The sequence below is a fragment of the Dromiciops gliroides genome, chromosome 6, assembly GCF_019393635.1.
Source record: "Dromiciops gliroides isolate mDroGli1 chromosome 6, mDroGli1.pri, whole genome shotgun sequence".
Taxonomy (NCBI): Eukaryota; Metazoa; Chordata; class Mammalia; order Microbiotheria; family Microbiotheriidae; genus Dromiciops; species Dromiciops gliroides.
The window spans coordinates 56,633,673-56,658,835 of NC_057866.1; the positions used below are offsets into that span (position 1 = coordinate 56,633,673).

At 37.1% G+C, this 25,163-nt stretch overlaps 1 pseudogene; it reads right to left on the bottom strand.

Moving 5' to 3' along the window:
* Positions 1 to 532: 532 nt before the first annotated feature.
* Positions 533 to 24,911, bottom strand: LOC122731985 (annotated as a pseudogene).
* Positions 24,912 to 25,163: the final 252 nt, after the last annotated feature.

Here is a 25,163-nt window from a genome sequence, read left to right on the forward strand (position 1 = left end):
ATTTACCAACTAACAGATAAAAAAAGATCAGTACAGAAGATGGAAGCAAGGAATGAAGATAAATATGAATGTGGCATGATGCTACAAAAATAATGTCAGGGTTCTCAAGCTTAGAATGAAAAGAAATTGTTTAGAGAAGCTAAGAACTAAAAATGTTGATTTATTAAAAGCTACATTGTGGGGAAGAGGAGACACTAAGATAGCAAATAACTATTGCTAATTATGGATGTGATGAAGATAACTGACAGTAGGGAGAAGGAAAAGCTTCTAAAGATTTATCTTCCTTCTGTTTTCACTGGCGAAAAGAAAGACCTTTGCACTGGAAATAACAGAACAAAAATAATTAATGGAATTGATACTCAAGATAAATAATGATAAATAGCAGAGTCTCTATTTACCCATAGTGATTTTGTAACATCCCAATGAATCATATCTTCAGATATTAATGGAATGGGCTCCCCTATGTTTCTATTTACATCACAACCATCATAGACCAGGACCGTATAATTTTGTCTGGTCTGTTGGAATAACCCTAACTGGTATTGATTTTGGTATTCCTTTGTGAAGTTTCTCCACTCTCTAATCCATGTTCCACATCATGGCCAAAATAATATACCTAAAATGCAGAAATTACCATGTTAGTTTTCTGCTTAAGGAGCTTCAGTGTCCCACTATTGCCTTTAGGATAAAATACCAACTCCTTTGTTTGACATTTAAAGCCCTTTGAAATCTGATTCAAGCCTGGTTTTCCAAATTTATTGCATATTGCTTCCCTGAACACTGTGTACAGTGCCCCATCCAAATGGCCCTACTTGCAGTTCCCTTTAAATAGCATTCCTTTTCACCATTCTGTGTCTTTCGACTGATTGACACATATGTCTGGAATGTTTTCCCTCCTCATCTCCACCTCTTTGAAAATCTCTAACTCCCTTAAAGGATGAGCTCACAATATATCTTTCAAGAGGCTTTTTGTCCTTTCCCCAGGTGCTCTTATCCTTCCCCAGTGCAGTGTATCTATATTTTGCTCCCAAGAAGTAATTAAGCTAGTACCAGCTTTTATTTATTTCTTTTTAATAAATAGGTTTTTTGAACATGAAGTGTCCCTTCCTCCCCTCTTTTGTGGCTCATTCTGCTTTATCCCAAAGATCTAGGTTATTATAATTTATAAGACAATTGAAACTGTGGAAAATACGAAGTCTTCATAACTATTTAAGGGCATATTCTCAAATAAACTCTACACAAAACTTTCTACATAAGGCTTGAAAGCTTTAATTTAATACACTAGATTTTTTTCCCATTTGAACATATCATTTACATGGGAGATACATTTTACTCTTTTCTGAATCTGTTCTATGCAAAGACACACATCCTTTCCTTTCTCATTCATGAATTTTGGAGTTTTATCACTCTGAAGTATAGCTAAAGAAAGTCATAAAGAAACCAGAGTTTTGATACATGTAGTAAAAAGAAAATGACCATAAAAGATAGAAAAGAGTAGAAAAATAATTAACTGTACCACAGAGCAGTTATAATTCACTTCCCATCTTAGATACATGCCTCTTTTTACATACAAAAAATACTCTTGCAGCAAATAATGGTCTTGAATTTGACTAAATTATCCCATTTAAGTTATATTCACCAAAGGATCAGGTAATAGCCAGGAAAGGGGGGAGTAGCTGAAGAAAATGGAATGTAGAATTGATTATCTTTTATTGATTATGCTTTTAAGGGAATAGCTCAATATAGAACTGATTGGCTTTTCAAATAACTCATATTATAGCTTCCCACACAGAGTATGTTTAGAAATACAGAGCATTGCAAAATAGTGCATCATATACTTAACTGGTATCTTACCAGCACAGATACTTTTATATATGACATCACCTTGGCTTTCGTAATACTGCATAGATACTTTTGCCCTATCATACTAAGAGTAAGGTTCTCGAATTCCTAACAGTTCTGGTGATGAAGATGCACTGCCAACTTATTGAATGATAGATGTTATCTGTTGGTTAGTTTTTGAGAGAGAATTTTAATTTCTTGTGCTCTAATGTTGATACACTTATAAGCAGATGCTTTTGATTCTACCCATCCTTTATATATATTCCACATCTGCCATGATTGCCATAATGTATTCAATTTCATCAGTTTCAAGACTTCTTGTTCTTGTTCTTTCTTCCTTCTTCCTTCTTCTTTCTTTCTTCTTCTTTCTTCTTTCTTTCTTCCTTCTTCTTTCTTTCTTCCTTCTTCTTTCTTCCTTCTTCTTTCTTCTTCCTTCCTTCCTTCCTTCCTTCCTTCCTTCCTTCCTTCCTTCCTTCCTTCCTTCCTTCCTTCCTTCTCCTCATCCTCCTCATCCTCCTCTTGCTCCTTTTCTCCCTGCTGCCCCAAAATTTGATCCTGAAACTTTGCTGGTAGGTTTTTTCCTAAAATGTTATCCAATTCATCTATTCCTAGTAGCCATTTCTAAAATATTTCCAATTCAAATCAATAGGATAGGTTCCAAAAGGTGCACACACAGTTCTCCACAGTCTCGCTGTTATCATCAAAAGTGTTCACATATACATGGATCACATAGAACAAAGAATCCATGAGGCCTTCACAAGACCTTATTGGTTTATGTGCTTCTTTTCCTGCATAGCAGAGAATCCTCAGGCAACCACTTGTGATATAAAACTAGTGAAGTCCAAAATTTAATTTTATTATATTCATTGAAGGAAGAACTATTCCAAACATAATATAGAGCTATCACAGTATTTGTTGAAGTTGACAGAGCATCTTGAATGATTGTCATCTTTATAGTATTACATGAGAACAAGTTCCAGAGAACTCTAGTTACGAGTTCCCTTATTTCTGCATTAATAGATTTTTCTCAACAACAACTGGAGAGGTATCCTGCCAAAATTTTTATTGCTATTTTATTTTCATCTGTAGATTTTTCCATAAACAAAGTTTTGTAGTGCACCATAAGTTTTCTTCTAAAATTCCAAAACTCTGTCATCCAAAAGGTCAATCAGGTATTCAATTCCTTCTAATCTACAAACCTCAGTTTTCATTTTGTTTCTCAAAGCATAGATACTGTAAGTAGGTCACTGCATTTGCTTGAACTGATCGAAACTGATATTGTAGCATGTGAATGACTCCAGGCAGTTGAGGATCACACCAAGCAAACTCCCTAGGGTCTTTCAGAATGCTCTCTATGAATAGAGAGTTGTTCCATTATCAGCTAGTGATGCATGCTGAAGTCTCGTATAGCTGCACTCTAGCATTTGATACTGCTTTGGTCTATAGGGTTCCTCCCAGGGAGCTGTTGTGTTTAGAGCATAACTGATTCTTTGGTATATAAGAGTGATTTGGTGACTTGCAGATTTCCAACACCAGAGCTAATGTGATATAATGCTGTCTGTGACTCCTAAAGCTCAATAGTTCTGTGATTTGGATTATAGCTTATCGGACTATAATAAGTTCTCCCATTCACATATAGGGGTGATGTATAAGTCAGGAGATACAGCAGAATGCAGTTCTTACCCATTGGCTATGCTGATTAGCATAAGAACTTCTCCAGCCTGTGAGACTGTCTGGATGAGGTGGAACCATCATCTCATAAATATCATATTGTTGCTGTCCAAATTTTTCAATATCATGAATAGTTCCTTGTAGTGAATGCCCCAGATACTAGGGAACTGTAGTCATTCCTGTGTGTTTTGAGGAAGATGAGCTCATCTGTACATGGGATTGAGAAATTACCTTGTCTTTGCAACAGTCAGGGTTAGAGGCTGTTTGATATTGAGACTCTGCTGTTTGATATTGAGAAGCTATTCCATTATACCTAGCTGTTTGCCTTGTTGTGACTGAACCAAACTGCTATACAGCTGTGGGAAAAGCAGGTTTCTATCTGGAATGTTGAGATGCTGCTGACTAGGCAGGTAATGTCATAGGTGAATACACATTTGAATTCATTAGATCAGGAGCCAGTCACTGATGGAGATCTATATCCACTACCCAAAAAACTTCTCAGTGACCCCTAAATTAAAGGAGAAATGCCCATTCTGATAATATAAGGAGACTGCTCTAAATGGAATAGAACTAACTCTTATGGTTTGATTGGTCATATTTACAGAAGGCTGAACTAAAGTTTGTCTTTCAACTCTTGAAGGATTAATCAGTAGAACTATAATTTGAGGAGGATAGTCTTACTAGTCAATACATCCCACAGACTATTTTCTCCCTCTTCCTGCATCCTCACCCCCCTCAACCTCCCACCCCACTCCAGTATGCTTGGAAGAAGGTGATACAGTTATGGTCTCAGACATCCCCAAAAGGCCATTGCTCTAGCTAAGAATAATGTTGTTTTGTCCACAGGGGAAAAGTTATTTTTAATTCTTAAGGCTTTAGAGGGAAATCTGGGGCATTGATATTTGCTAGGGTTTCATTCCCTTATCCATATTTCAGAACAAGTTAAACTCCAGTGTCTAGCACAGGATGATATATGTAATAGATGCTTTGAAATGCTTATTTTGTTGAATTCAATTGAACATAAACCATAGAATCCATATTTGTTTCTACTTTAGTAATTTAGTTAAGGACCTTTACTTTATTAGTAAGAATAATCCCTCCATAGAAGCAGATTGCAACACCTCCCTTAATTAACAGATGGTCTTTGTGAACTGCTGTGGTCTCAAAAGCTATCACCCTGTTATCAAATAAGAATATTTGACATGCGTCTATGTATACACAGAGACACAAATCAGTGTAAAGAAGGAGTCACATTCCAACTACTTATTATGTTTCAGCAGCTGCTCCCAAAATAACTACTGTTTGATTAAATTTGAGCTTTTGTTTCAAATCAGTTTAATTATTTTTGATTGATTTGATGATTCAAGTTTATAAAAATCATTAGTCAAAATAATCAATCATTCAATCAGCAAGAATTCATTAAGTTTCTACTATGCTTCTGGCACTGGGCACTGTGCTAAGTGCTGGGGATACAAATAACAAAAAAAAATCACTATTCACAATGATTTTACATTCTTTCAAGTCAAAACAAGTTAAGAAGCATTTATTAAGTGCTTACTATGTATCAAACATTGTGCTAAGCCATGGGGATGCAAAGAAAGGCAAAAAAATAGTCTTCACTCTCAAGGATCTTACGGTATGATGGGGAGACAACTTGAAATTACAACTAAAAACAAAAATTTTATATATATATATATGCTAAACTGGAGCTAATCTCTGGGGAAAAGGCATGATCATTCATGAGGATTGGGGAAGGCTTTCTTGTAGAAAGTGGGACATTAACTAAGTCTTGAAGGAAGGCAAGAGGTAGAAATGAGACAGTTCAAGGTATGGGGAACAGCTGATAAAAATACTTGGAATTAGGAGAAGCACATATACAAGTACATACAAAATAAATATAGAGATATAAATGGAAATTAATACAAGGTATATAAAAACAAAGTAGTTTGGGAAGGAGAGCATTAGCAGTTGGTGGGGGAGGAGAGGGATCAAGAAAAGCCTCATGTAGAAGGAATATCAACTTCGCAGTTATTTTGAAGGACAGATAGCTAGGGAGAGACTACAGAAAGGGTCACCCATCAGGCAACTATTGAGGTTTTCCAGGTGAGAGGGAATAGTGGATGTTTGAATATATATATATATATAGAGAGAGAGAGAGAAGATGATAGATGAGAACAATGTTGGGGATGTGGAACTGACAAAATTTGGCATCCAAATGATAAAATATATGTGGAATGATGAAGACAGAAGAGTCAAGGATGACTCTAAAATTGTGAAGCTGGGTTGGAGGAAGGACTGTAAATTACTGAATAGAAAAAAAGTTCTTGGGAGATGTAGTCTAGTTTTGCTACTGCTGTTGTTGTTTTTGGTAGATTTTCTGAAAATCAGCAAGCAGAACTGGACATGTGTAATACAGTGGAATTGTCTTCCCCAGTCTGGTCATGATGCTTATACTATTTATGTTCAGTTTTTTGTCATTACTAGCATTAACATGTGAGAAATATCTAAAAGTTGAAAAATTGGAATGTAAGGCCAATTAAAATAAAGTCACCTGCAATGAGGTGAGCTTAGTATTTTCTAACAAGAAGAAAAATGGTAAAAGTCAGTCAAAGAAGCAAAGTGAAACACCCAAGGAAAGGAAACAGGAAAATAAGATGGCTGTAATGGAAATAACAGAACAGAAAATGCATTAACTGCTTGAAAGATGGATAAAGAAGGGTTTAAAACATATGAATACTATGAACTGCCTTATTGTTTCATAGAAAACCAGCTCTATGCACTTGATACAATGTAGCTGTATCAAATTAATTGAAAAAGACACCTGGACAGAGACATGAATTTGTGTTGTCATGTATGAATATAAAATTTACAATGCTTACTTTCCTTTTAGAGAATGAAAGTTGAATAATTCTAGCTAAGCCTTGACGTACAATTATGACAGGAGACATGAGGCACTGAGGCAAGATAGAATAAAGAATGAATAACACTAAATTCAAACAAAGGTCCCCAATATAAATAGTAAAGGAAAAGTAACTGAATTGGTATTGCCAACAGGAATTGGGAAAGAGAAACAAACAACTCAATTACCATTGGCTGAATCTTACTCTTTTCTCTGCTATGTGACCTGGCTAAGTCATCTCATTTCAATTAGCTTCAGTTTCCTTATCTCTAAAATAAGGGGTTGACTTAAATGATGTCTACTTTCAAAATTTATATGATTAGCTTAGACAGCTATTATTCTTAATCTCTTCTTTGTCATGGACAGCCTGGTGAAACCCAGGGACCCCTTCAAATAATGTTTTTAAATGCATATGATAAAATAATAAGAAAATGATTATCTTGATGTAAAGATGTATTTTCCCCAATCCAAGGTCATAGACCATGTGAAATCTATCCATGGACCCTCAAGGGGGGCTTCAGATTAAGAACTCCTGGTCTAAACCAATCTAACCTATACTCAAGATTACCATATATATGTGTGTATATGTCTCAGAAATTAATTTCTCCCAAGTGTCCTTGAAATGGGGTGTGTGTGTGTGTGTGTGTGTGTGTGTGTGTGTGTGAAAGATTATCTTTGAAGGTAAGGTCAATTAATTCATTCTCCTTATCTATCCAAATATTTTCTTATAATACAGCAGAAAGGGGAAGACAGGGAATCCCTTTAGGTGCAAATTCTGGTCACTTGGATACTTCACCATGGAATCTTAGGAGGCCACAAAGCTCATTGATTTTACATTAGTTTCCTAAGTTCCTGTCAGGATAGTCCTGAGACGCTGCTGAATGGAAATCCTGTAGCTGGCTCTATAGACACTGTAGTTTATGTCAGTGTAATGTCAAAGTGCTCAAGATGTCAAAAGTATGATCAAAGAAATAAATATCTTAGCAAGTCTAGCTTAGGGATTTTTTTTTGACATTTTTGGCTGACTTTTGACATGGACTAACAAAATGAATCATCTGTCATCATTCGGATTGAGTGAGTGGGATCATAGCTTTGGGAAGAGTGACCCTGGTTGTTCATCCAGTTACAGCTTCCCAGCAAATGTTGGAACAGGTTCCAAATCAAGCTCCCATCCATATACAAACAAGAACAGCCTACCAAAGCCCCTATAGGCAGAGACTGTAAATGTTCACCCGATTTAAATCAAGTTGCAGGATTCCTTTGGGTTCAGAATGGAGTTCCAGTGTTACATACTTTTCAGCCTTTTCATCCATTATGGTGGAAAGAACATTGGACTTTGAGTCAGGAGACCAGAATTCTAGTACTAGATCCTCTACTTATTATGGATATGATGCTGGATACATTATTCACCCTTTTTGGGGCCCCAGTTTCACTGTTTGTAAAAATGGGGTTGGTACTATTCTTATTAACCTCATGGAATTGTTGTTGGTCCTTCATTCTTTTTCTTTCTTTTTTTTTTTTTTGGTGAGGCAATTGGGGTTAAGTGACTTGCCCAAGGTTACACAGCTAGTAAGTGTCAAGTGTCTGAGGCTAGATTTGAACTCGGGTCCTTCTGAATCCAGGGCTGATACTCTATCCACTGCGCCACCTAGCTGCCCCAGCCCTTCATTTTTTTTTTTTTTTTTTGGTGAGGCAGTTGGGGTTAAGTGACTTGCCCTAGGTCACACAGCTAGTTAAGTGTCTGAGGCCAGATTGGAACTCAGGTCCTCCTGAATCCAGGGCTGGTGCTTTATCCACTGCACCACCTAGCTGCCCCTCGGTCCTTTATTCTTAAAGAGGACCAAGACATTGGGTGATGTCATGACTTAAAGTTAATTTTATTGCCTCAAGAAAAATAAAGTTAATTTGATTTAAGTGTTGGAGGGCTGTGCAAAGTCATTGGCTTCACTCTGTCCTCCAGAGCCATCTGGGTCCAGTGGCAAGGCATCAGGACAACTGGAGATGGCCCCAGATGTTTGAGACTATCAGGATTAAGTGACTTGCCCAGAGTTACATAGCTAGTTGTGTCAAGTGCCTGAGGCTGGATTTGAACTTGGGTTCTCCTGATTCCTGGGCCATTGCTCTATCTGCTGTATTACCTAGCTGCCATTACAGAGTTGTAGACCTTGAAGTGATGTTTGGAATTTGGAGAAAGGTGATTTTTGACTCAATGTTAATTCAATCCAATTCGACGAGAATTTACCTAATAACAATTATGTAGTGCTATAAAGTTTGCATCATACTTCGCATACGCTATCTCATTTGATCTTTACAAAAACCCTGTGAAGCATATGCTATTATGATCCTCATTTAACAGATGAGGAAACTGAGGCTGAGAGAAGTTGAATGTTACATAGCTTCTAAGTGACTGTGGCAGGATTTGAACTCAAATCTTTCTGACTCCAAGTCTAGCACTTTAGCCATTGTATCACATAGCCATGTGTCTGAAGTACTTTCTATGGGCAAGGCATTGTGGATACAAAGACAAAACAAAACAAAAAATCTCTACTCTCAAGGAGCTTGTATTATATTGAGGATGTGGGGGAGGTATGTATATGGTAATATTTAGGATAAAAACTCTTAACAATTATAGTTTTCCAAATGCTGTCCAAAAGCTTCAAGAGTAGAATTCCTCTCAAGAGGTTTTCAATCACAAACTAGATTCTTCAAGTGATACTTGAATGGATTTTTTTCCCCAGTTCAGCTTTTATTAAATATCCCTCTGAGGTCCCTTCCAGCTCTGAAATTTAATGTTTGCGGATTTTGTTAAAACCTTGTGGAAGATAGCCCTGAAGATGAGCCTAACCTAAGGCATACTCTGAAACCATGTTAATTTCCATATGATTTAATTCTGCTTTAACTAATCTACCTACATACAAATATCAAATGGATAAGGTTATATGCAGAATAGCTAACAAAAATGATTTATAAGAGACAGAAATGACATGTTCCTGAAATATTTTAACAGGTTAAAAAAAGATGGTTAAATTTGCCATTTATCATTATTTAATCTTATAGAAAACCTATAGCAAATGTGTGAAAATGTTAGTGTTACTCTAATTCTGTTTATTGTTACCTAAAATAGCTACAGTCAAAAGTGGAGCATCTCTCCTCATGAAAGCTCAGTGTCATACCCTGAGAGAATTTGATTAGAAAGTAGGCTACAAAGGTTATTAGAAGGCAGTTTGCTCTGTCTGTCTCTGTCTCTGCCTCTGTCTCTCCCTTTCCTTCTCCTTCTTCCTCTCCCTCTCCCTCTTCCCCTCTGTTTATAATGTACTTGAAAGCTATAATTCTGTCAGGCCTGTAACCAGATCTATTTTTATAGTTGGCTATTTGAATATATTTGGGAACATTCTACTATATAACTTGAAGACATATGGAAAAGGCTTTGTCTTTATAAAGAATATTTTAATCAACATTTAACTTTAATAATATTCTAGATAATGTATAGAATGTTCAAAATTGGTTACTACCTTTTTCTTGAAATAATAATATTAATAAAAATGGAAGAGTAGCATAATGGATAAAGGGCTATTCTTTTTTTTGGTGAGACAATTGGGGTTAAGTGAGTTGCCCAGGGTCACACAGTAAGTGTCAAGTGTCTGAGACTGGATTTGAACTCAGGTCCTCCTGAATCCAGGGCCCGTGCTTTATCCACTGCACCACCTAGCTGCTCCTAAAGGGCCATTCTTGATGTCTGCAAGACCTGGGTTCTTATTTGCTTTGTTCATGATAAGTAAACAAACAAACAAATAAATAAATGAATGAACAAACAAACAAATAAATAATCCTATAGTTATTTATCTGTGCAGATAGTCTATTCCTCTTGTAGAATGAAAGTTCCTTGAGGTCAGGAATGGTCTCACTTTTGTATTTGTATCCCCAGTGCCTTTTACAATGCCTGCTAATAGTAGATATAAATACTTGTTGACTGATTGATTGATAGTGTGAGATTTAAAATTGGATATACGTGCATTAGACTCCCCCTTTTAACTTTTCCCTTATATATCTCCCAGACCACTAAGAAAAAGAAGCCTCTGAGCTTTAATCAGTGAGGGATTAGTTTTTATTGTTTGGGAATTAATTAGACAACACAAGGTGATACCAATTAGGGAAATGGGAAAGTAGAAATACAAATGAATAATCTTAGATCTAACCTTAGTCTATATTCCTTTATAAAACTCACCGAATCCCAAACTGTCTGCCAGTCCGAGAACCAGCACCGAACACCAAACGCGTGTGCCACCACAGCTAAGCTGAAAATCCAGAGAGACCGAACTTCCGTTCCATCCTCAGTTTTAAGCTGGCATGCTGGAAGTTTGTCGTGGACTCCACCCCAAAAGGGAGGTCCTTCAAAAGCTGCTTCAGTAGCATGTGCTCAACTCTCAAATGATTCAGCTAAAACTTCCGTTGTTTTTTACCACAATAGCCTGCCTTTCAAATCTATCAATAGCATGACATGGACTGGTTATTTGAACTATCAGTGTCCCAGATAACTCTTTAAAATTATAAGTTACAGATGGGTTGATGAACTGTAACAGGGAGTTTCTATATGGGAGTTTCTTCACACTGAGGGACTGTGATTATAGGGTTATATAAATAATAATGGTAACTCACATTTTATAGTGGTTTGTGGTTTCTTCTCACCAAACTTGTGAGGTATGACAGTTTTCTCAACAGTTTCTTGTTAACAAACCTTGGAGGTATTGTAGAGTCATAGAATTTCAGACTTAGAAGGAACTTCACTGGCTTTCTAATCCAAAGTATGCCAGGATAAAACATTTCCCTCTAAAAATGACCCATAAGTGATTATTTAGTCTTTGAAGATTTGGGGTGGTGAGGGGAGGCACTACCTCTTGAAGTGGTCATTTTCACTTTCAGTGGTTCTAATTATTAGTAAGTTTTTCCTTACAATGAGATGGGCATCAACAATTAATAAATGTTGAACACCTACTAAATGCAAGGCAATGTGTTAAGTACTAAGGATATATAGATATCATTGAAAAATGTGTTGCAATCACTGAATTCAAATTCTACTAAGGGCATACAACAAAGATATAGATAAACATCTGAGTTCTTGATGCTGCTAGTTGCTGCTAGTTATTGCCTTTGGGTAAGTCATTTAACCTCTTTGGGCCTTAATTTCCCTCACTGTAAAAATAAAAAGAATTGGACTATCTGATCTCTAAGTTTTCTTCCAGCTCTTGGGGGAACCAAGCAGGAGACTTAATTTCTATTTAGAATGTGAACAGAATTCAGTCTGGGTTAGCCTTTGCCCCAAGGTAAGGAATCCCTTTCCTTGTTCTCTTCCATTAGAGTTTAGAGTGACCCAGCTTATGAAGGAGAAAATCAGCCCTAGAGATGTGGATGGAGATGGACTTCTTTTCTCTGATTGTTGGAGGCTACTGAGTCTCATGATCAAGCTATGTTCTTTTTTAAAAAAAAAATAAAAGTATTTTATTATTTTACAGTTACATGTAGAAATAGTTTTCAAGATTTGTTTATATAAGATTTCAAATTTCAAATTTTTATCCCTCCCTCCCCTCCCCTAGACAGCAGGCAATCTGATATAGGTTAAATATACATAATAAAATTAAACATATTTCTGCATTAGTCATGTTATATGAGAAGGATCATAGCACAAAGGAAAAACCTGAAATCAGAAAACCAACAGCATCAAAAACAAAAGAAATAGTATGGTCAATCTGCATTCATATCCCACAGTTCCTTTTTCCCCCCTGGATTTGGAGAGCCTTTTCATCATGATTCCTTTGGAACATTCTTGTTCCGTTGAATTGGTGAGAAAAATCTAGTCTATCACAGTTGGTCCACACATAGTGTTGATGATACTGTGTATAATGTTCTTCTGGTTCTGCTCATCTCACTCATCATCAGTTCATGCAAGTCCTTCCAGGTTTCTCTGAACTCCACCTGGTCATTGTTTCTTATAGCACAATATAATTCCATTACATTCATATACCACAACTTGTTCAGCCATTCCTCAATTGATGGGCATCCCCTCAATTTCCAATTCCTTGCCACCAAAAAAAGAGCAACTATAATTATTTTTGTACATGTGGGTCCTTTTCCCTTTTTATGATCTCTTTGGGCAAAAGACCCAAGAGTGGTATTGCTGGGTCAAAGGGTATGCACAGCTTTATAGCTCTTTGGGCATAATTCCAAACTGCTCTCCAGAATGGTTGGATCAGTTCACAGCTCCGCCAACAATGCATTAGTGTTCCAATTTTCCCACAGCTTCTCCAACATTTTCAAGCTATGTTCTTAGCAGGAGGGGCTGAAGACCTTTAACCTACTTCTTTATTAAACAGCCACCAATCAGGGTTGATTTTCACTTGTCAAGGGAATTCCCTTTCAGAAGGGTTATTTAAGGCTTTTGGAGTCTCCATCAGGGGAATTTGAACATCAAAAGAAAGCACTGATCCTCAACTTATTGATTATTAGCTAGCCTAATTAATAAATTGATTATTAATTACACAGAAACTTTATCTCTCAGGGATTTTCTTATTTGTTACATCTATGAAGTAGATAATAGAACTTTCCCCGTAGAATTGTTGTGAGGACCAAATGAGTAAACATATATAAAGTACTTTTCAAACCTTGAATTACTTTGTAAATGCTAGCTATTATCATTGATATTTAGGGTAAAATCTTCCTCTCTTTTCCTTATATGTAGTTTTGCAGTATGGTAGCTATGGCAAGGGTAGCTAGGTAGTGTAGTGGATAGAATGCTGGACCTGAAGACAAGAAGACATCTTCCTGAGTACAAATCTGGCGTCAGACACTTACTAGCTGTGTGACCCTGGGGAAGTCACTTAACCCTGCTCACCTCAGTTTCCTCATCTGTAAAAATGAGCTAGAGAAGAAAATGGCAAATCACTCCAGTCTCTCTGCCAAGAAATTGACCTCAAACTGGGTCATGAAGAGTCAGGCATGACTGAAACAACTATACAACAACAATAACAACAGCTGTAACACAGGGTAGCTATATAATTGTCAATAATTGGGATCATGGCTGTGGTAAAAAATGGAAGTTTTAGCTGAATCATTTGAGAGTTGAGCACATGCTACTAAAGCGGCCTTTGAAGGACCACCCTTTTGGGGAGGAGACAGCGATGAACGGTGGTGTGCCTGCTGCTGCCCAGAGAGCGTGGCCAAGCACGCCGTACTTCTGGGATGCCAACTTAAAACTGAGAGTAGGAATGGAAGTTGGCTCTCTGTCTCGAACACTCTGGCTTCTCAATTTAGGGGTGATGGCACATTTTGGTGATCAGCTCTGGTTCTCAGCCTGGCAGGCAGTTTTGGGATTCAGTGAGTTTTAGAAAAGAATATAGACTAAGCATAGATCTAAGACTATTCATTTGTATTTCTACTTTCCTATTTCCCTAATCAGTATCACATGTTTGCTGTCTAAACAATAAAGGCTAATCCCTCACTGATTAAAGCTCAGAGGCTTCTTTTTCTTAGTGGTCTGGGAGATACATAAGGGAAAAGTTAAAAGGGGAGTTTAATGATCTTATATCCAATTTTAAATCTCACATGGCTAAGATAAAAAACATACCCAGAAATAATATAAATTGTGGGAAAATGAGGCTTTCTTGCCCCATGAAACTAAATGTATTTTGGTAAACATCACATTGTTAAATAATATAGTTGATTTGAATAACTAGCTGTGAAAACACAAATAGAACATAAATTGCTTATAGAATTTCTCTTCTTTATATGTAATACTATCTTCCATTAAAATCCCATTCCAGTGCCTTATGACAGTATGGATATGACTGGGTTCTTGAAGGCTATGCCCAGTCAAGTTTTCTGACAGGCTTTACCAAGGTACATAGATGTTTTCTTTTTCTTTTTCTTTTTCTTTTTTTTTTTTGGTGGGGCAATAAAGATTAAGTGACTTGTCCAGGGTCAGACAGCTAGTAAGTGTCACGTGTTTGAGGCCGATTTTGAACTCAAGTCCTCCTGAATCCAGGGCAGATACTTTATCCACTGTGGTACCTAGCTGCCTTGGTAATAGGTTTTAATTATGGTCCTGAAGACCCAGAATGCCTAATGAAAACCACTGACTGAGGTGTGGAAGTTTATGACCTGTATGGGTGAAAAGTTTACCCGTAGTGAAATCTTACAGTATAAATTGCTTTTAAAAACAAATAAGTTGCATCCATATCAGATTCTCGGTTTAGAGAAATTGTAGATTTTTAATATGTATTTTAACTAATATTTATACATCTCTGTATCAAAGAGAAATTGAGTCATTCAATAGATAATTTTCTATAACTTATCTTGTCCCTGCAAGGTGAATATCATTATCTCCTATGCATTATGAAGCAGTAGATTGCTCTGAAAATGGAAAACGAGGGGTCATTTTTAGCAATCTGCTCTAGTAGCAATGGCCACATATAAAGGATAAAGTTCAAAGGAATGGGTGGCATCCATGGCAGATATAGTTCAAATGTTCATAACTTTTACTGGATGAAGTTCTCTAAACAAAATGAAAGATTTGCTTGACTATTCTTCTTCCAGTATTCAGTAGGATCCACAGCATTGGGTAATTGTGGACTAGTGGTTCAAATTGGACTGAATAGGTTTTGTTTTAGTACTTGAATTGAAAGAAAAAAATCATATCAATATCAATAATAATAGACTCTACTGAGAAAATGGAACTGTTAGAGTGTGAAATAATTTTTTCCACCTTAATTGCTACAATAAATGTAATTAATCTTCCATACCATTGGTTCAATGAATCATTTCTTTTCCTCACCCAGTGTTTTAATTTAACAATATGATCAGTGGTAGTCATATAGATAGGATTAACAGGCACAGTAAATCCAAATATTTAGAATCATTACTATGGCCTTTAGCTATATATTCTTTTGAAAATATTGTTTTTCAGACAGTCCTCCACGTTACTGATGTGTGTAACCTCTAGCTCTATTTATATGGCTGATAGGTTTTTAATTTTTGTACAAGTTTTTATCTGTTTTTGAGAATTATGCATGGTTCTCCTGCCAAATGGTATCTGAATTTTTTTCTCATGACTGATTCAAATAGGGGTCAATATTATACCATTCATTTAGAAACTATTTTATTGATTTGAGTTGGAAATTTCATGCTGTTGGGGATAGTGTATAAAAGTTACAGGTGAAGGATTTGATGATGGGGTAGTGGACCAGGTCATCAAATGTGCCCACCTGGCATCAGTGCCAATGCAAAATAAACCACGCTTCATTCTTCTCACTAAATGAAATAGATTAAGAATTTAAAGAAAGGTGAAATAAGACAAAGTAATAACATACTCCAGCTAGCTTTAAGTGTCTCCGAACTGGCTCATTCAGAAAAGGATAGCTATGTTTTTTTTAAATGACTGTTGAAAAAAGACTTGAAGTGTCTCCCAAGGCTTTTAAAGGAGATTGCTATAGAATGGAGAATTCCCATTTGTTAGTTTGTAATATCATGTTACCCAATCTGTACTTGAAGAGGAATCTCTTCTACATCATCTCCAAGCATATGGGCATCCAGCCTTCAAATGATGAACTCCAGTGGTGGAGGACTCCCTACCTCTAGGGCAGTTCATTTGTACTTTTGAACAGCTCTAAGAATTGGGAAATTTTTCTAGATAAAGCTATAATTTCCTTCTCTTTAACTTCTTTGCCACTAGTTCTGCCCTTTGGGGAATCCAAAATTTTACAGCTCCAAGACAATCTTTGTTCTATACAACAAGTTTTGTGTCCTGTCAAGACAACAAGACAAGACAACCTTATCCAAGGAGGGCATAAATAATATTGAAATTTGGAGAAACAGGACCTATGAGGAAAGAGAAAGTAATGAACATGGTCACTGAGAGGTATAAATATAAATAGGAAATTTTAGCGTTACTTTTTCACTTTCTCTTAAGATGCTTGATATCCACATGCTTTCCTATGCTTACAGCACCCAGTATTATAGAATTTTCCCAAACATTGTTTCATCGATGTTTACCTCTCAGGAGACTGCTCTGCCTTAAAAATGAAATAGAATAAAACAAAAACAAAAAGCAAACAAGATAAAACACAGACACATTAATCCCTACTAATTTCTTGCTTATGTTTTCTAGCTAGGAATTTTAATTCCCGCTTTTTGTTTATAAATATAGAAATAAGTAAATAAATAAACCTTAGTCCAGAGGGCTAATGAATAGTAGGGATTTTTTCTTTTTTTCTTTTCTCTTTCCTTCCTTCCTTCCTTCCTTCCTTCCTTCCTTCCTTCCTTCCTTCCTTCCTTCCTTCCTTCCTTCCTTCCTTCCTTCCTTCCTTCCCTCCTTCCCTCCTTCCCTCCTTCCCTCCTTCCCTCCTTCCCTCCTTCCCTCCTTCCCTCCTTCCCTCCTTCCTTCTTTCTTTCTTTCTTTCTTTCTTTCTTTCTTTCTTTCTTTCTTTCTTTCTTTCTTTCTTTCTTTCTTTCTTTCTTTCTTTCTTTCTTTCCTTTTTGGTGGAAGCAGGTAGTAAAAAAATCTCCTTCCTTCCTTCCTTCCTTCCTTCCTTCCTTCCTTCCTTCCTTCCTTCCTTCCTTCCTTCCTTCCTTCCTTCCTTCCTTCCTTCCTTCCTTCTTTCTTTCTTTCTTTCCTTCCTTCTTTCTTTCTTTCTTTCTTTCTTTCTTTCTTTCTTTCTTTCTTTCTTTCTTTCTTTCTTTCTTTCTTTCTTTCTTTCTTTCTTTCTTTCTTTCTTTCTTTCTTTCTTTCTTTCTTTCTTTCTTTCTTTCTTTCTTTCTTTCTTTCTTTCTTTCTTTCTTTCTTTCTTTCTTTCTTTCTTTCTTTCTTTCTTTCTTTCCTTTTTGGTGGAAGCAGGTAGTAAAAAAATCAGTGTGGCCACTATAGCAGGGCTTCTTAAAGTTTTTCACTCTCAACCCCTTTTCTCCTGAGAAATTTTTATACAACCCTGGATATATAAGTATATAACAAAACTTCTTAACCTTTTACTGTTGCCAAAGTTTTTGCAACCCCTACATTTAGTTAAGAAGCTTTGCACTATAGTACCCTTTAAATTACATAACTCAATCAGCAAGCATTTATAGCAAGTGCTTCTTATATGTCTGACATTGTGCTGGACACTTGGACAAAGTCAAAGATGAAACAATGTACAGAACTTATCTTCAATGTATATGTAGGACTTGTGATGAGAATGGTCTTATTTATACTACAGAAATGGTATTTGAAAAACATATAAGAAAGGATGAGCAGAAAAATTTCTTTTCAGCTGAGAAAGAGAGCAAGTTATAGCTAAAGAAATTAAGGATTGAAGGAAGAATCACTACCTGAAAAAAAAAAGATAGTGAAATATTGCAGTGAATTACCAAAAGATGTTTTGAGGCAGTAGCATCCATAGGTTAGAGGTAGAAGGTATGACCAGATCCTGGAATAACAGGTAAGCAATTCAGTCAGTCACAGTCAGTCAGTACTTATTAAGTGCCAAATATATGCCAGGCCCTGAGCTACGTGAAATTTAGGGAAATAGTTTGGAGCATGATAGCCTGGGTTTGAATCTTAGCTCTTTCACTTAACATCTGTGAGACTTTGGACAAGCCATCCAGTCTCTCTAGGACTCCATTTCCTTATCTTTAAGATGAGAGGTTTTGGCTTAATGACTTAGAAGGGCTCTTCCAACTCTACCCCTATGAATGTATTATTCTATGACCAAAGTCAGGCAAGAATTTAGGAAACTAGATGCTTAAACTGTCTTGAGAGTGTACACAAATTTTGTATACAATGTAATTTTTTTTAAACCAGTGAGTGAATGGCTCCTTGAGAAGAGCAGAACAGATTGTTTCTTGGTTTTTATTTCTTTTAACTCATTAAAAATATCTACATACTTTGCTGACCCCTTCTTCCACCCCCAGCCCTTTTATCTACAGCAATCTGGTGGTGCAGTGGATAGAGTGCTGGCCCTGAAGTTGAGAGGACCTGCAATCTCACCTCAGACACGTACTAGCTCTGTGACCTTGGGGAAGTTAGTTAACTCCAATTGAAATATCTGGGGCCATCCACCAGTCATGGTGATATATCCTGCCACTGACTGGACTTAGATGGCTGTGGAGGAAAGGTGATGTTGGTGGCCTTGAACAGCTCCCCCTCACTTAAATCCAATTAAATCCAATTCACTGCAAGTCATGACATCACCCTGATGTTATGGCCCTCTTCAGGAACCAAGGACAAACAGCAATAGTAACTTCTTGGATGATGTTCTTTGGTTTATTATCTTCTGTTTGGCATTTCTGAAAACACTTTTCAGAAAGTCTAAGGCCTATTTTTAGTCCTAGAAAAAAGTCTAATGGCTATTTTTAGTTCCAGTTTTCCTTCACATCAGGCTCAATTATGTCTCAACTCGTGGCCCTTGGAAAAGATAGCCCGATCTCTTTATGTCTTGTTTACTAAGGTTTAGCATAGTCCCTGGCATATACTAAGCACCTAATAAATGCTTGTTTACTTGTTTTTTTACCTCAAGTTACTTTTCATCCCCTTTCCAACTTGGCTGCTTCTAATCATTTCTTAGCTGATAAGTAAGTTTGGTAAGAATGGTATGATAAATAAGGATTTTCAATTACACAAACATTTCCATTTCATGTATTGGAGGAAACAACCAAGCAAAAACTTGACAGTAATAAATGGCTAACCCAAAGGACCACTTTACACAGACCAAAGAAACCATTGTGTTATAGAAAGAGACCTAGATTCAAATCCCAGATCTCCCCTTTACTAGCTGAATGCCCTCAGACAAATCCCTCATGATGTAGTTAAAAACACTCAGTTTGGAGCCAGAGGACCTAACTGCTATGCTCAGCTGACTGAGCTGGGGCAAATAACTTCCTTTCTCTGGGCCTCAATTTCTTCACCTGTCCCATGAGGGAGTTCATTTAGCTGATCTCTCAGGGCCCCTTACCTTTAATAATCAATGAATCTAATTACAGGTTTCCTTAGTAGCCTTTTGGGCATGTGGTGGAAATCTGTGCTTTGTTGAAACAGTAACACAATGGAGTAAGTATTGTGAGGCTGTACAATTTAGCTTGGCAGTAGAAGGCACCCAGTCTGCCAACTCATTCTTTCCCTGCTCTAAAACACGTCATTTAAATTTTCTTTTCCATAGTCATGGCTTCTAATTAGCTTTGAAATGATTCTGTGGTTTAGATGAAAGTCTGCCTCCTCCCTTCACTGATTCCTGTGGGACTGGTTGTTCATTTACTAAAAAACCCCACAACATTTTGCATTTTTATGGTCCTATGCAATGGACCACGGAGAGGCAGCAGATGTTGCTCTAGTTCTCCCACTCCCTCACTGCAATGTGAATAATCTTGGAACTCCTAGCAAACTTCCAGCTCTTGCAGCTATACTTTGCTAGCATTGACAAGAAATAGGCCCTCTATAATGTGGCATGTGAAAAAATATTTGGAATTGATAAAAATTTAATGGTTAAATATGTTAGTTATCTATATTATTGTAGAAAACACATAAAGCTTGACAATATGTTATCTATACTCGACCAGCAACACAGAGATGACTTCAATATTGACTTGCAGTTTATTTTCTCATTGTTTCTTGCATATTCTGGTTGCTGCTCTATCATCCTCTGGGCAGTCACTCCTGGCATTGTTAACAGTAATTAATTCACACATCTATTCAAAAACATTTACTGAGAATTTCACTTGGCCCTGCAGAAACCTACTTTCACTATTCTGCATTCCAGGGGAAATCATAGCTTTGACTCCTTATAGCTTTGGAGTGACTCCCATAATTTCCTCTCCACCTTGATTTTTCTATTGTTATCACATAGTCTGTATTTCTATTCACTGCTCCTTGTTGTGATGTTTAAAATCTTAATGTGAGTCCTAATCTGCCCCCACCCCAGTGTTTTGGGGGGAACTGGATAAGATTTACTGATAAATTCAATAAGAGTTTATGCTTTTAAGGATTTATTAAAGTGTATTAGAAGTTAATGAAGAGAGAGAATGGAAAACCCTAATTTAGATCTATTTGGTATAGCCAGAGAGAAACCCTTGATTTTTCTAGCAGTCCACGTGAAGTTCCCCACCACGCCAAAGTGCTGGATTAAAAGGGGGGACCCTCCTTTTCTCTGTCTGCCACCACCAAGCTAGTTCCAGATGAAAAGAGACTGATTCAGTGAGCGAGCCTCACCTTCCTACTTCCTGTCTCCCTCTCCAAAAGGGGAGGTCCTTCAAGCTGATTGGTTGAGGGTTGTCTCCTGCTGATGTTAGTAGTCCGCAGCCTCTGAGAACAATACCTCAGTCAGGGCCAGTCAGGCATGGTTTCGATTTAATAATTCTTAAGTAGGTACTCTTGTCAGTTTTTCAGTTTCACCCAATTCAAACAATTCTAAATCAGTCTTCAGGTGGGGCTCCTGGGTGTCTGCCGAATCCCATTATTTTATCACATTGTAAATCAATAGAATGTCATAATAGCACTTTTGTTCCTGCTGTTCCCTGTCCTTGTTCCTCTCCTTTACATATGTAAAGATTATATCTTCTTTCCAAAACCACCTCAGGTCCTATGTCCTCCATGAAACCTTCTTTGGCTACCCCAGACCTTAGTGATTTCCCTACCTTTGAACTCTTGAAAGCCTGAATCTAGTACAGGACATTGCACATAGTTGGTACTTAATAAAGATTTTCTGAATTAAATTTAATTGTAACATTAATATTGCTCAGCTTACATTTTGATTCTAGCTTCTATGGATGTTTTCACACATATATACATACATACATAGACATGCTCACACACATATGCATATATACACACACGTCTACATGTTTTGTCTAAGTAGATTGTAAGTCCCTTGACAGTAGGATTTGTCCAATATATCATACCCTTCATATACACATCTAGAAAGAATAATCTATACTCTCTAAATTCTGTTGAGCAGCTGCAGATGGGGATTGATTAAAATTGAGTTGAATGTGTTCTCTGCCTTCTCAAATTTTCTTAGTTCACTTCCTGTTTTGTGTAAGTTGTGTTACCGCATGACTCATCAGATATAACTGCATGTTCTCTTTGGAAAGAAAAATCCTCAGAATTCTCTAGAGTTTCATCAGTTGATGATGTCACCTAGGAAGTTGCATGAGTAGAGTTACCAAACATTTATTAATCACGTACTATGTGCCATGTAAAATGCTAAGTGCTCAGTGCGCAAAGAAAAGCAAAAACATTCCCTGCTCTCAAGGAGATCATAATTTAACAGGGGAGACAACATACAAACAATTTTATACGAACAAGATATATAGAGGACAAAATGCAAATAATCACAGAAGTAAGGAACTAGCATTTTAGGGGACCAGAAATGACTTGTTGCTAGAGGTGGGATTTTAGCCAAGATTTAAAGGAAGCCATGAAAGCCAGTAGGGGAAGGTGAGGAGGGAGAGAATTTCAGACATAAGGAACAACCAGTGAAAAATTCAAAGAGTGCGGAGATGGAGTGTTAGGTACAAGGAAGAGTAAGCAGGTCAGTTTCACTAGATCACAGAATGTGTGAAGGAATTAGAAGATTGAAAAGGTAGTAGGGGTCAGAATTTGAAGAGCTTTTTAAAAAAAGTTGGTGAGTCCATCAGTTAACAGAATTTATTAAGTACCAATGTGCTGAGCATTTGTTAAGCGCTAGGTGAACAGAGAAATAAAAAACAAAACAAAACAGTCCCTTCTCTCAAAGAGCTCACAATCTAATGGGAGAAACTGCAAACAACTATGTACAAATAGGACAAACACACATCCACATCCACTGGATTTGATATCAGAAAATCTAGTTTCAAAAGCTATATTGTGTTAGATAAGTCTCTTATTTTTTCTGGGCCTCAGTTTCTTCATCTGTAACATAAAGGAGATGGACAAAATGACTTGTGAGGTCCCTTTCAGCTCTGAATCTGTGATCCTATAACTGCCATTTAAAATTTTTGTTTGGCCAGTGTCTATCACAGTGCATTGAACATAATAGACATTCATTCATTCATTTATCTTTTTGTTCATTTATTTATTTATTTATTTTTACAGCAGATATTTGATAAATGCTTAATAAATTGAATCTAGAGTTATAGAAACAGAATTCAATGATAATAAAGGGACTTCAGAAATCAAAGGATATATGTAAAGTACTTTGCAAACTTTAAAGCAATCAATCAACCAATAAGCATTTATTAAGCACCTCCTATGTACAAGGCATTGTATTAAGTGCTGGGGATACAAAAAGAGACAAAAATAGTACCCATCCTCAAGGATCTTATAATCTCAGCACTGTAGAAATATTAACCATTAGCTGTCCTTTAGTTCAACTGTTACCAGAAGAATAAAGGGAAGGAAGCAGGCATTTATTAAGCACCTATTATGTGCTGGACACTATGCTATATGTTTTTTTGTGTTTTTTTTTTTTTGGTGAGGCAATTGGGGTTAAGTGACTTTCCCAGGGTCACACAGCTAGTAAGTGTCAATGTTCTGAGGCCGGATTTGAACTCAGGTACTCCTAACTCCAGGGCCGGTGCTCTATCCACTGCGTCACCTAGCTGCCCCTACGCTATATGTTTTACAAATATTACAAGCATGACTCTCAATTCTAACCTCCTTTACAAGCAGTATGATGCATTGGAAAGTGTCCTGGCTTTGGAGTTAGAGGACACAGACGCAAATTCTGCCTCTGTCACTTATTACCCAGTAATTAGAAAGGCCTTTCATATATTGAGCCACAATCTGTCTCACTGTTACTCCCATTCATTGGTCATGGTTCTGTAATGGAGTCACATAAAATACATCTAATTATTCTTCCATGTGAAAGCAGTTCAGATATTTAAATACAGTGATAATAGATCACCTTGATTTCTTCAGTCTTATTTAATCCATTCTAAATATTTCCACTTCCTTCCACCATTCTCCATATGATTTCAAGGGCTCTCATCATTCTGCTAGTCCTTCCATATTCTAATTTGTCAGTGTTTCTCCCATATGCATGTGTTACCACCAGAAATTAGAGTAAACTAGCTATTAGTGATGAAGAAATTGCTCTCTGGAAAACTGAATTATTTTTGGTTCCTATTCTTGCTCTCAATGTGTCTTCTCTTGAGGATCAGAGAGGGCTGCCTATATTTTATCTTATTCAAAGACAGAATTCAAGATTTACTTTTTGACACTTCATATATCTTGCTAAATTCTACAAACAGTAAACAGAATAATTCCTGCCCCCTCACATAAACACCTCACTTTTTTAACTACTAAAGTGAAAAGGCAAATTAAAGCACTGGTTTACTTAAATTGAGTGAGATAATATTGTCTTCACTAGATTAGTTCTTGTCCCTTGAGAACAGAAATAGAGGAGCTTTAGACCCTCACTGCTGGACAAAAGTCTTTTTTAACTTAGTCTGGGGCCATTTCTAATCAGTAGGCAGCATTACTAGCTAGGGTTCTAATTAGGAATTCTGGTACTCAGGGAAATTTTAGTTAATGGAAATAGGACAGTCCACCCCAATAAAGTGTGGTTTTGCCAGGAGGAGAAACATTTCAGCCTTCATGATATACCCTACCTTAACCATTGAAAAGGAAGGAGTGGGGGAAGGAAGTAGCACATAGAGGGTATATTGGAAAGGAAAAAGTGACATCCCTAAAAGAGATGGAGACCTCTAGGGTGGTCTCAAGATCAGTAGAGGACCACGAGGCATTGGGTCAGTGCACCAGAGGACTATCACAAGGCAGAAGAATACAGTTGCACAAGGTATCCTGAAGGGAAAGCCCCATACTGCCCCACCCTAGCCATAATTTTGCATCTAGCTAACCTCAAATTGCCAGTTTCTTGGTTCCTCCACAGACACATAGATCTATTCTCCCATGAATACAAAGATGGCACAAGTATTCCTTTGTTGATCTCTAGTGAATTGGAATAGAGGGAGGGGCATGCTAACTCATAAAACCAGTCACCAGGGGAAGGAGCTCAGGTAGTGTTGGAGGGCAATTCCCAGGAACACACAGCCCTGTACAAGAGCCCAACCTAAGAAATGATGCAGTATTTTCCCTCTATAATAACCTCTCTTTGCAAGGTGGAAAAAAAAAAGAAGAGCCTAGCAAATCATCAGTGTGTGAATAGTTGATGAATAGGGAGTGCAGCTGATTAGAGCCTGTTCCAGCTGCACTTCTTGTGTAGTAGCCCAGGATAGGAGCCCTCCCTCTCCCAAGCACCTGGGTCCTTACTTTCTCTCTGCATTCATTGAGATAGTCCAGCTTTGTTGCCTTTGGATCTCTTGTGGGTGGAGATTCAAACAAGTGCCTGGGGATTTGTTTACTTCCTATTAGACATCTGTGTCCTGGAGCACCCAGCATTCCCTTGTCAGTCACAGTGATGACAAAGTGCTTGCAAGCAGCCGTGTCTTCATTCCCTGTCTCTTGCCAATTTTGGGAATCTCTAAAGCTCTCCCATGGCTCTTTCATCACAGGGAAATAAAGATATTAGAGGACACATGTAAACTTTTGGTGCAAGGGTGACATGCAAATTAGGAAGAGGAGAAAAAGTAAATAAGCTACAAGGTAGATAGGGAAGAAAAATAAAAAGGGCAGTATAATTGAATTTTAGAATTAATTTTAATAGCTTAATTTTAGTATGATTTTTCATCATTATTATTTACTACATGTGCCAAATATAAATAAGATCATTTTTCTTATTGTGAAACCTGGATTTTAGAA